We start from the raw sequence: 10,179 nt of genomic DNA on the forward strand, positions 1-10,179 counted from the left end.
AATAAAGGAACTACTAAACTCTAAAAGGCAATTCAAAGATTTTCAAGATGTCTCTATTATATATTCCCACACATAATACATACTAATATAATATATATTATATATAATATATTGTACATACATATATCCATACATATGTATAATCATAAACGCTTAAAAGAATTTGCTAAAAATTTAACACATTAACATTTTAAGGTTCTATTAAATATATTATTTCAAGTCATAATTTCTACAAGGTAGAAATCAATTGTATCTCTACTAAACAAAATTTATTTGCATTTCTAAGGACAAAAATTACTTGGGTTACTATCAGTTTTCTACATCTTAATTTGTAGAGATAGTCCCATCGAGCTATAAATTAACCTAGTCAACAGAAAGGTGATCTAATGTGCACATCTCTGTAGAATCATAGAATACCCAGAGAACTCAGTAGATAACACTAAGTGCTCCACCAAAAGGACATCTAGCACCTTTGATTTTTCTCTTATTTTGCCTACTTTCCTGGCAGTTGTAATATACATAATCAAACTGTGCAAAATAATTTAGAGTTTAATGATCCTTACCTACCTCACCCTTCATACAACATTTTTTCATTTGAAGGGTAAGTAGTTTAGCATAAAAATCTCAGGACCAGAAATATTTTATAAAATTCTATCTATTTCATTGTTTTTTTCAATTTCCCTATCTTCTTTGCTGTTCTCACAATATAACCATGTTAATCAAACTATTCCTTACAAATTTCTATTGAGTTTCATAAAATATGTCTTGATATGTTTATCCACTTCTCCACCTAGTGAATGATATTTTTGAATTATGATTTGCTTCTTTGCTGAACCAGTTGGTAGCATCATTTTGAAAATCCTAGCAAGCTGAAATATCAAATCTTCCAATCCCTCATCTTAAGCTATCAATTAAATGTTCTCTGGGATAAGACATTAGGTCAATTACCAAAAATGTATCCCATAAATTTATGTATCATTATTTTTTTCCATATTACTGACCACTTTTTCTCCTCTCACTATCCTCACTGCATTTAACTCCCAAAGTTGTGCCCTCTGCTCATCTCTTTTTACGATTGGGAAATTGATCCAAAGTAAGGGCTTAAATTTGGTTAAATCCAACCTTTATCTCCTTCTCTGGTTTATGCTCCAGTCTCATTTTCTTACTTTCTTTATAACAAAACAAGTTTCTTAGTTGCAGCCAATTAAGCCAACCATGGTCTTTTCCCCGTGGGGGGCCCAGCATGAAATGGCTGCAAACAGCAGCCTCCTCGGTAGTGTGTGCAGCCTGTTGCCTGTACAGGATGCATTAACGGACCTTGGAGACAGCCCTTTCCAGTGGGCATTCATGACTGGCATGCTGTCCTCAATCTAGGCTCCAGGTAGGTATGTGTGGTGCCTTTGGAAATCCCCAGGGCACAGTGGCCATAGTCCACATTGGCCAAATCATAATGCCCATTGGCACCAAACTGCAGAACAAGGAGCATGTGACTGAGGCCCTCTGTAAGGCCAAGTTCAAGTTCCCTGGCCACCAGAAGATGCCCATCTCCAAGAAGTGGGGATTTACTAAGTTCAATGTGGATGAATTTGAAAACGTGGTGACAGAAGAGTGGTTCATCCCAGATACCTGTGGGGTCAAATATATCACTAATTGTGGTCCCCTGGACAAATAACAGGCCCTGCACTCATGAGAGCCTTGGTGCTGTCCCCTCCTTACTCATGCCCACCAATGAATCCTACTTTCCTGTCAAAAAACAAAAACAAACAAAAAAACAACAGACAAACAAAAAACCCCAAGTCTCTTAGAACCTAAGGATCTTAGAGCTGAATAAAACTAGATGAAAATTAGCCCAAACTCTCAACAAATGACAATTCCTAACAGTGGTTGTGGTAGATAGAATAATGCTCCCTTCCCTGAAAAAATAAAATGTTCACTTCCTAATCTCCAGAACCTTTGAATACGTTACCTTATGGGATAAAATGGACATTGCAGATGTGATTAAATTAAGGATCTTGAGATGGGTAGATTATCAGGTGGTCCCAATGTAATCACAAGAATCTTGATAAGAGAGAGGTAAGAAAGTCAGGAAAGACCAAGATAGAGGTGTGCATATCTGGTGGAAGGGGAGTGGTGTGTGTGTGTGAGCTAGAGTGAGGCAGGGAGAGAGAGAGAGAGAGAGAGAGAGAGAGAGAGAGATTTAAAAGTGCTACCCAACTGATACTGAAGATGGAAGAAGGACATAGCCTAGGGAATGTAAGGGGCCTCTAGAAACTGGAAAAGGCAAGGAAACAGATTCTGCTCTTAGAGTCTCCAGAAAGAATGCAGCCTTACCAACAGTGTCTGGTTAAGCCACGAAGTTTGTGGTAATTCGTTAGAGCAGCAATAGGAAACTAATACTATGGCCAAAAATTTGAACCCTTATAGAATCAGGGAAATTATCATTTTCTAAATTAGCCTTTTCCACCATTGAAAGTTTAAATGTTCAGGACATTTATGTTGAGTTGAATTCTAACCTAGATAGCTACCTGTTACCTCAGATGACAGCTCTCTATGTAGTCTCATTGACTTCACTCCTAAGGCGTGTGTCATTTCACAGTGTGGTCATTTTGTATGTGTTATGATCATTTTCTCAGTCTTCCAGTTAAAGCCAAAATGAAGCAAAAATTTATTACCATGTTTGTTACTTTTGGGGGGTAAAAATCTGTCATCATGCTATATATGTCAGATTTTTCTTTCTTCTTCATTTCCATCTCCACCAGGCTGGTACAAGCCTCTCTCTCAGGCTATGATGATTGCAATGTTCTCTGAACTCTGAATTGTGAACTCTCCTTCATGTCTCCAGGCTGAGGTCTTCTCAATTTAGTCTATATGCTGCTGCCAGTAAAATCTTCCTAAATAACTAATTTCAAGTCATTCCTTGGCTTAGGAGACTGGTTTCCCCTATTGCTCATCAGCTATCAAGCTTTTATACCTAAATCTCAGGTTCCTTTATAATGTCCTTCAGCAGAGCTGGCTTCATGGGCCTGTGGCCTGTGCTGCACTCTGGGCCATGTACGTAGAAAGGCCTTACTCTTGCCTAAGACACTGCTATCATTATCCCAAAATTCTTAAAAATTTTTGAAGTCCCACCATTTTCATTATGTATTGGAAATTATGTATAGTATAGCAAATTATGTAGCTTGTTCTGTCCCTGAGTTTATCTAGATTTTATTTTGTGATCTCATTCTTTCTCAGTATAGCCTTTTTTCTGGAAGGCAGATATTACTTTTTTCCCTTGATTTACCATCTTTGGCCAACTCCTTTTTCTTAACAGTTGCTATTTCTTTTTCTTGGAATGCCCTTTCTCTTTCATTTCATGCTTCTAGGCCCAGCTCAGGCACTGTGATTGTGCCCAAGAATACTGCATTGTACATAGTCTGTGCTCCTTAAATATCATTTCTCCTTCTAGCTCCATGCCTTCTTCCTTTTATTACTGGCAACTTTGTCAATGAAATCTTATCCACTTTTTCAGTTCTCACTAATACCTCTTCTCTGAATTTAATTTGCACTTTACTGTTTCATAATTACTCCATGTGCTGTAGCATTTTCTCCTGATCTCTGTCATAACTGTGTAAGAACAATAAACTTATCTTGCCCTATTGTGCATCTACCCTGGAATAAGGATAGTAGTGGATGTATACAAATAATATATATTTGCTAATGCATTAATCATCTACCAATAGTTTTCCTGTCACTGAACACCCTAAGAATATGGGAAGCTGCTTAAAAACCTTTCTGCTTATATGGAGGTTAAGTTAGTTCCAGAAAGATCACTTACACTTACCCAGGAAGTTAATATTATTTCCTAATTTCCTAATTTCTCCCACATTAAAAAGACTAAATGGAGATAGTTTTTTTTTGAGCAAATATCATTGAAACACTTTAACTTGAAGTCATAATATCCTGGAATATTCTTATAAGTGAATTTATTTTTGGAATATTAGGAATTACATTTATCTGATTGCTAAATATAACAAAGTGAATTATAAGTTTATATAAAAATTTATATATATAGTATATGTACATATGTGTATGTACATACTGCATATCTGTACCTATGGCAACAGAAAGTAGGGTTGGAGAGTTTTGGTTTTTTCTCCCACATTTCCTATAAATTCTAATAATATTTCCCCTCATGGAGAGCACTGTATGTGTGAAGTGAAAGATTTTCATCTGTAATTTGACCTCTATTGTAGTTCATAATAGTGGAGGATCACTGGTTAAAGGGAGAATCAAACTTGAGAAGCTCGTCCTTGGACAGAACTTACCTTCTAAAATAATGGCTATAGAAAAGAAAGGCTGAAGGGTAACAAGATGGAGAACACTGAGGGATTTTCAATTATCTTTGGTGAATAGATTTTTCTTCTGATGCTAACCATTCCTATTGTAAAAGACCTGGCCATGTAAGTGAGATAGAGGAAAAAGGCAGGCTAGGCCATTTGGAACATAGGAAATGAATATAAAGGGTCACAAAAACTCAGGATGGCAAAACTAAAAAGAAAAAGTTGTTCTGATACTTAAGACACTTCTATGCTTTAAAGAACTTTCTAATGTTATTGTTTGAAAGAAGCATCAATAGCTTATACAAATATGTTCTCTTATGCATTCAGTTTTTCTTATTTTGAAAGCATATAGTTAGTGTTAGAGTCAACTTGGTGGATTTACTTGTGGTGAGTCTATGCACTTTCTGTGTGGTTTGGTCATCCTTTAATTTTTAACCCAACCATTAAAAATGGCCTTTTACTCATTGTCATATTGATTTAGGCAATAATCAACTGTTAAAGACTTCCTAGAAAAGTCATCATTATCATTAAAAATCCAGCAGTCTACAAAGCTGGAAGTTTGTCCTGATATTCAGGCAGACTCATAATCTAAAGAAATGAGAATCAGGAACTGAGTCAAACAAGTGTTTAGTCTTTCAGGAGCCTAATTCTTTTAATATAGTTATTAAATTTTTAAAATAGGAAAGCTATTGAATTTGTATATTAATTTCATATCCAGACATTTTGGTAAATTATATTTTTGTATATAGTGGAAGCAATCTCTGATTTTGGTTTACAGCAATAACCCTAAAACTGTTCAAAGAGAAAGTCTTTCAACATGGACATTTCATTCTCTGCTTTGAAATAAGAACTTTTATATTTGAGATTCTTCTTCTCTCTCTTTGAGCTATCCAATGCCATCCCAAGTAACTCTATGAAAGCACAATGTCAACATTCTTTATTCATTTAAAATCTTTTATGGTAGTGCTCCCTGGTTACCTAGAATTTTACTTTTAGTTGGTACTTGGCCTAAATAAAGAATCACAATCTCCATTATTATCTCTTTGACACTACATACCAAGGACTCCTAAATTTTTAACATCTCAATTCCTTTCAACTATCTCAGCTTTTAAACCAACATCAAAAAACCTGCACATTTCCCTGAAGTTCTCGTTCTTAGACCCAGCTTCCTGACACCTCTTTACTGAAACAGGGTGATTTGCCAATTAAAAAATATCAATTTAAATGAGTGTAACTACTACCATTACAGTGAAGACATAAAGCATTTGCATCATTCCATAAACTTTCCTCTTGCACCACTGCAGTCATTAACCTCTTCCTACTCCATGGCTTCTGACAAATGCTGATTTGCTTACTATCACAGTAGATTTGCATTTTCTAAAAATGCATATGAAAGGTGTAGGGGATGAAAAATAATTTTCCCTCTGTTCTTCTGAGTTCTTAGCTGAGATTCCTGTAATAAAACACAGATTAAAAAGAGAAAATCCAAAACTTAATAACATATATACCTTATATATGCATGAGAGATAACCAGGGAAAAAATGAGTAACTCAGAGAGGTGACTTTAGAATTCAGACTTACTTACCATTTTAACAGGGACATGCGAGGAGGAGTGCAAGTCTCTTAGGGGAAAGTAAATAATTTTTAGGACAGATGAATGGGCCTTTAGAAGAACAGATGGAAGATATGGTAGTTAATCACAAAGTTTGTCTGAGTGTGATGTCAATGTCTAGACTCTCCTTTGATAAGAGTCAATCTTCTGTGGTTTAATGAAATTCCCAAGAAATGGATTTATTGACAGTTGAGTTCCTTTTGGAGGATCTGAATTTAGGCAGATAAGGGGAGGTCAAAGAAAGCCTCTTCCTGCATTTGCTGCTTTTCAAGTGGTTACAGCTCAAAATAAACAATATATTGAAGTGGCATATTTTGAATGGCATGTCCTGAATTTCTACAGTCATTATTTGGGATGGCATATTCTACTACCCTTCAAAGGACTCACAGCAAGTATGCTTTTGTATCTGGATTCTTTCATTTAGCATAATTCTGTTAAGATCCATTCATGAGTTTGCATATATCAGCAGTCCTTTATTTTAGTTGCTGAGTAGTATTTCATTGTATGCATGTACCACAATTTGTTTATCTAATTTAATTCAGACTTGGGATTTTTCTAGTTTTTTGCTATTATGAATGAAGCTGTTAGGAACATTAGAGTAATAGTATTTTTGTGAGAATGTGTTTTCGTTTCTCCTGGAGAAATATTTAAAAATTGGATCCTGGATTGTAAATTGATTAAATTAATATTTTTACCTATATAACATATGATATTTTTACCTATACTAATTATCAAAGATTCTATATTATTTTGCACTCTTACCAACAATATATGTGGGTTCAATTTGTTTGACATTTTGTTTGACTAAATACTTAGTATTTTTGGTCTTTAATTTTAGACATTCAACTATATACTAATGATATCTCATTGTGGTTTTAGTTTGCATTTCTTAATAATAAATGATATTGAAAAACATTCATGTGCTCATTAGTCACCATTATATCTTCTTTAATGAAGTATAAGTTCAATGATTTGTTATTCTGAATATTGAGTAACAAGCATTATTATTTTTTTTTCTTATCTTATTCCAGTGGCTAGGACACATTGTATAGAAGTGGAATGAAAAGAAATCTGCACCTTGTTTCTGATATTAGGAGGAAATCATCTGATATTTTACCATTAGTTACAATGTTAGGTTTAGGTTTTTTATAGATATCCTTTATAACTTTGAAGGAGTTGAGTTGCCTTCTAATTTTGTATTATGTTGAATTTTGTCAAATGACTTTTTGCATCTAGTTAAATGATTTTATTAACTTTCTATTTTAGTCTTTTAATATAACTTGGATTAAATTGATAAATTTTCAAGTGTCAAATCAACTTTTCATTCTTGTGATAAATCTCACTTGTTAATCTACTTTATTTTTGTATATTACTGTACATGTTTTCAAATGTCTGCTTATGGATTTTTACATCTGCATTCATGATGGATTTTGATCAGTAGTTTTACTTTTGAGTAATGTCTTTGATTCTGATAACAGAATAATATTGGTCTTCTACAATGGTTGGAAAATGTTCCTTCTTTTTTCTGGAAGAGATTGTGAGGATTCTTTATTATTTCTTCCCTTAAAGTTTTGTAGAATTCACCGGTAAAGACCTCTTGGTCTAAACATTTTTGTAAGAAAGTTAACTATAAACTCAATTTCCTAAATAGATGTAGAACTATTCTGGTTATCTACATCTTCTTGAATAAGCTTTAGTAGTTGGAGTCACTTAAGAAATTTGCCCGTTTGTCTAACTTTTAAAATTTATTGTTATAAAGTTTTTGACATTATTTTATTATCCTTTTACTATCTTTAGGATCTGTAGTGATGTCCTGTTGCCTTTTCCTGTTAGTGGTAAATTGTTTATTCTGCTTATGTTTGATTATCCTAGCAAGCAATTGATTAGTTTCATTTACCTTCTCGAAGAAGCAGCTTTTATTTTCATTAATTTTCTCTGTGTTTTCTGTGTTCTATTTCTGTTGTTTGTTATTGCCTTACTTCTACCTGTTTTGGGGTTTAATTTGCTATTGTTCTAATTTCTTTAGGTGGAAGCTTATATGATATGTAACTTCAGATATTCTAATTTTTATCTCTAGCATTTTGTTTTTGGACTATTTATATATTCATTGCTTTCCTCATCATATCAATATTAATGATATCATCTAACTTTGTGAAAGCTATCTGTGGTACCCTGGACTGGATCTTGCAACAGAAAGAGGACCTTAACAGAAAAACTGGTGAAATACAAATAAAGTCTGAATGGTAATTAATAGTAATGTAAAAATGGCAGTCTCTTAGTTTTCACAAATGTGCCATGGTAATGTAAACTGGTAAAAATGGGGGAACTGAATGGGAGATATGTAGAAAACTCTGCACTATGTTTGCAACTTGTCTGTAAATTTAAAATTATTCAAAATAAAAAAAATTATATAAAAAAACTTTCATTGACTTCAATCTAGTTTTTTGTTGTTTGTTTTCACCCTATTTCTCTACCCACACTCTCAGCAAAAAGTCTCAGTTGATGAGAAATGTCACTATTTCCCACCTTTCTCATACATTTACTCTGATATGGCTTCCATGCTCCCTAATTCATCAAAACTCTTCTTATCAAGATGGTCAATGACATCACAATGCTAATATAGAGGTGAGGTACCTGGTATAGAGAACTAGCTCAATAAAGAGATTTTTGGTGTAATAAATAACATTTACACAAGATATTAATTCTACTTAAACAATACTTGTAGTAGTAGACTATGTTATAGTAGTAAATAGGTCTCAACTCTATGGACTTAAGATAATAAGGACATATCTCACATAAAATTTGATGTGGATCAGGTAACCCTTTAAAACCTGAAGCTAGAGGATCTAGAAAAATAGTGTCCCAATTGTTGTATCAGGGTAAGGAGAGTATCGAAATTGTGCTATATAGTTTTCAAGTCCAGGCCTGAATTTCCTACATCACGTGTATCCATATTCCATTGGCCATTGCTGAATCATACATACACAATCTAACTTAAAGGAGGAGTGGACAATGTAGTCATCTGTGTGTCCAGAAAGAGGAAATGATTTGATTAATATGTAATATTATCTCTGTCAAAATGTAAAATTTTCTGAGATAAAGTTGGAAAGCCAGCCATGCCTAGCTAATAACTAATTGTATGACTGATTAACTCATTGATAGTTGATCAACAAATTTGGCAGAAATTTACAATTTTCTTCCAATATCCATTCCTTTCTTCTTCCACAGTAATAGAAAGCCAATTTTTTTAGTAACCACATGGCTACTCTGAGAAAATACTACATCACTAGCTTTCTTTGCAACCTTATGTGGTCCTATAGCACTAGGCTATAACAAGAAATGCTTTGTACATCAACTGAGAAGTGTCTTTAATGGAAGGTCATGTGTCTTTATTTCTTACTTACATTTGGCCATGATTTTTAAAATACGGCCAAGTCTCTCAACTACACAGGACTATTAGATGACATTGGGAATGGAAGCCAAACATGGCAAAGGCATAAGAGATAAGAAGGCTTATTCTTTGACAGCATGTAGCATCTTTCCATCTCTAGTATTTTCTCCCTTGACTCTCTGAATATGGAAAAAATAACTTCTATCTTACTAAGTCAAATTTAAATTTTTTTTCTTCAGTTACTTTCAGACAAACTTAATCATGAAAGATACAGCAAGCTATCAATTGATTAAAAAAGATTAACTATACCTAACTTAGGATTTTCAGGTCTCTCATTCATTTATATTCATTGTCATTAAATTTTGCCTCATTCATTTACATTCACTGTCATTAAATTTTGCATCAGACCAGAGTGTGATCTCTGGGCTTAAATTGTCTGAATTAGATGATAGATCTACTACTAGCTAGAAGACTGGCAATGGGCAAGTTTTGTAGTGTTTTAAAGTTTATCTTACATTTCTTTAAATAGTAGTATTTTAATCCACATAATAGGTTTTTACTTTTTTAAATTAATTTTTATTGGAGTATGGTCACTTTATAATGTTGGGTTAGCCTCCACTGCACAACAAAATGAATCAGCCATACACATACAGATATCCTCTCCCTTTTGGATCGCGCCCATTTAGGTTACCACAAGGCACTAGATGAGTACCCTGTGCTATACAGCATGTTCCCATCAGCTGTCCATTTTATACATAGTATCAATAATGTATATGTGTCAATCCCAGTCTCCCAATTCCTGCCACCACCACCCCCCTTTGGTATCCATACATTTGTTCTCTATGTCTGTGTCT

The 10,179-nt window shown here is 33.9% G+C and overlaps 1 non-coding gene across 1 annotated transcript; it reads left to right on the plus strand.

Annotated features, from left to right (window-relative positions):
• Positions 1-1,194: 1,194 nt before the first annotated feature.
• Positions 1,195-1,330, plus strand: LOC132495521 (small nucleolar RNA SNORA70). The gene has a single exon (XR_009533255.1). It is a non-coding gene; the product is annotated as a small nucleolar RNA SNORA70 (small nucleolar RNA).
• The last annotated feature ends 8,849 nt before the right edge of the window (positions 1,331-10,179 follow it).

This window comes from Mesoplodon densirostris, chromosome 8, assembly GCF_025265405.1.
Source record: "Mesoplodon densirostris isolate mMesDen1 chromosome 8, mMesDen1 primary haplotype, whole genome shotgun sequence".
NCBI classification, from domain to species: domain Eukaryota; kingdom Metazoa; phylum Chordata; class Mammalia; order Artiodactyla; family Ziphiidae; genus Mesoplodon; species Mesoplodon densirostris.